We start from the raw sequence: 2,975 nt of genomic DNA, 5'->3' as shown, positions 1-2,975 counted from the left end.
AGATTGCAAGGATCTTGTCAGTTTACAATCCCTTATTTTTTTATTTTATTTTTTACACCTACAGCACCTGGTCTTCCTAGGTGGTCTCCCATCCAAGTACTAACCAGGGCTGACCCTGCTTAGCTTCCAAGATCAGAGAGGATCAAGATCAGACAAGATCAGGCTTGTTTATGATTCTGGAGTTTAGAGGCAATTCAAATGTCAAAAATTTTAAATTTCACATCTAAATCCAATTTTTGAGAATTAAAATTCAAAAGTCTGGCAAGATGCACAGAAATCACCCTCTCAGTTTAGGAGGGCTGTCCTAACAATAGGTCTGGCTCTTACAGAGGGCAATTTAGAATTAAAAAGAAAAAATCATTGGCTCTTGGCAAGGTCTCATTTCTAAGAAAAAGAAAAGCACTCGAATTTGTGTATGTGCATGTGTTTTAAAAGTAATGCTAAGGAGCCAAAAAGTGAATTTATCATAAATATTTTGAAGAATTTTTCCTACTCAGATTTTGTTTAAAAGGGAAATACATTTTTTAAAGAGCTTTTCATGACATTTAAAAGTAGAGTTTTAAACCATTCTCATATGTTTATTCTGTTTAATCAACTACGCTTTTCCATTTATACTCTAAATGTTCATGCATTAAATCTTGGTAACAATTTTTAATTAATTGTGTGACATGAAACTTGCCCTATCCACTTCAGTTAGAGATAGATTTCAAATAAAAGAGGATAGAAGTTGGAGTAGGAAGAATATTTTGTGAAGGTATAATTAACTTGGATTTTCCTATGTAGGAGTCACATTTTTTTCCCCTCTTTGGATATAAAAAAGTGAGTTAAAGGTTCGAGGTTCTCCATCCTGTGGAAATTTGATTACAACTTTCTATGGTCCCTTGCCTCATATACAGAAATTTGAATGACCATATTTCAAAACTACCAACGTCTATCTTATTTTATGATAAAAGCAGCACAGTAAACCAGAGACATGAGACAATGGTGAGAAAAATATCACAGAGAATATATTCTCTCTTTAGGAAGAAAATGTTAATTTTCTTCTGTATGGGTGGATTTGAATGTTAAAAGCTAAAGATTTGAATGTTAAGAGCTAAGGAAGTAGGTCTCTAAGGGCAAAGGGTATTAATGACCTTGGTTCAGATACTTACCAACAGTCTTGCTGAACCTTCCTTAGTCTGGAGTATACTTGGGTGCTTCTACCCAACCTTCCTTCTCTCTCTCCTTTTGGTCAGATTCTCATTGTGGTCTGACACCTCTCTTAGCCTCCTCAGGCCCCTTGCCCATTTTGTCTCATAGGCTTCCCTCCCCCACCCCCCGAAAAAAATCCTTGCGTGTTTATTCCTGCCTTGGTGTCTACAACTTGGAACACCCGGCATAAGGACTGAAGACTGTTAACAGGTGGTTAGTAGCTAAGTATGAGAGCCAGAACTGCTCTGCTCTGTCACACTATGGTAGCTTACACTGATCCCCTTGTCACCTGTGTTGGGAGGACAGACACAGTTGAATAGCAGGCTAAAGACTTACTTGTTGGAGCTGTAGCATTCCAAACAAGTTTGAAAGCTCAGCCATGGATGTCTTGTTATGTGAAAGTCATGGCCCTACTAGATAAAACCTGAGATCCTGAAACATGAGGTAGAGATATCAGGATGGATTCCCCTGAAGATGTGGACTCTGCATCTCCCCCTGAATACTTTGGGCTTACATGAGTAGCTCATCCTTCCCTTATAAGAGCTAGCTCTTCTGCTTTGCTAGAAGATGCTATAGAAGTTTCTCCTTTATGAGGCATCAAGGGAGTCCCTCAGGATTTGCTCACCTCTCCTTTCATGGCTGCTAGGTTGATAACTAGGTTTAAATTCCAGCACATCCCAGCAGGGGACATGCCAGGCCTCAAAAGAAAATACATATATACACACACACACATACATACATATGTTTTTTATACACACACACACACACACACACACACACACACACACACACAATGCAAGAAGTAGCCAGAATGTAACAGTGAGCCCCCTTTGAGTACTACTGGGATTAGATTCTCATGGTGCTTGATCAAGGGACATAGAATATAAGACTAGATAAGCAAGAATTTCTTACTTAGGTGAACTTTCCTAGGACATGAGACTTAATTTCCAAGTTAGGATTCCTGATGGGGCAAACTCACTGCTGAACTCTTAAAAATCAGGAAGACATGATGGCAAACTCTCAGCAAAGCTGAAATGCCTAATTGTCCTGGCAGACAGTGTAGGAAAAAGAAAAGAGGCTGAGAGGAATGGGGATACTAGAATGGATAGCTTATGTGAGGCCGGAAACCCATCTGAGGATTATGTTCCATGAAGGGGCTCAAAGGACCACACAGTCAATAATGCCATCGGCCATGCACTGGTATGAGGGGCACAAACATCACTAAGGAGTTCGGTGGTTCCTATCAGCTAGGACTGACAGGAGGAGAGGCAGTCACAGAGCTCGGCTCATTAATATCCCTAAGGATGATGTTCGGGTTCCCTCATCCCAATAATAGAGACCAAGTAGCCGGGTTTCACTATAATAAGCTAGGAGGCCACAATTACTATAACGACCAGAAAGAACAGAGGATAAGCTGAGGGGGAGTCAAGAAGGCCCAACCCACAGGGAACGGTGTAGATGATTAATAGAGTACAGTGTCTCTATAGACACAAGAAGGGTAGCCAGCAAAGGTTCTGTTCAATATCAATAACAACAGAAGAGCAAGAATGGAGGGTGTGGAAGATGAGGAAAATTGTCCAAATAAAATATCACAATTCCTTGCTCAGTTATTAGATTCGAGACAATTTTCAGATTCGGAACCCACTGACTGGGTCCTAGGGATCCCTAGGAGGAAGGACCCTCCAACATCACAGCAAGTATACACCACGGCAATTCCCTTACACCTTTCCAAAAGAAAAAGGAAAACGGAATTTTCTTTTCCCAAAGGGACCCACGGTTATCCA

At 40.5% G+C, this 2,975-nt stretch overlaps 1 non-coding gene across 1 annotated transcript; it reads left to right on the top strand.

The window, feature by feature from the left end:
- Positions 1-219: 219 nt before the first annotated feature.
- LOC112480401 lies at positions 220-337 on the top strand. The gene has a single exon (XR_003046582.1).
- The last annotated feature ends 2,638 nt before the right edge of the window (positions 338-2,975 follow it).

The sequence above is a fragment of the Pteropus alecto genome, unplaced genomic scaffold, assembly GCF_000325575.1.
Source record: "Pteropus alecto unplaced genomic scaffold, ASM32557v1 scaffold103, whole genome shotgun sequence".
Classification (NCBI taxonomy): Eukaryota; Metazoa; Chordata; class Mammalia; order Chiroptera; family Pteropodidae; genus Pteropus; species Pteropus alecto.
The sequence above is the reverse complement of the archived record's forward strand: the minus strand, read 5'-3'. Positions and strand labels throughout refer to the sequence as shown.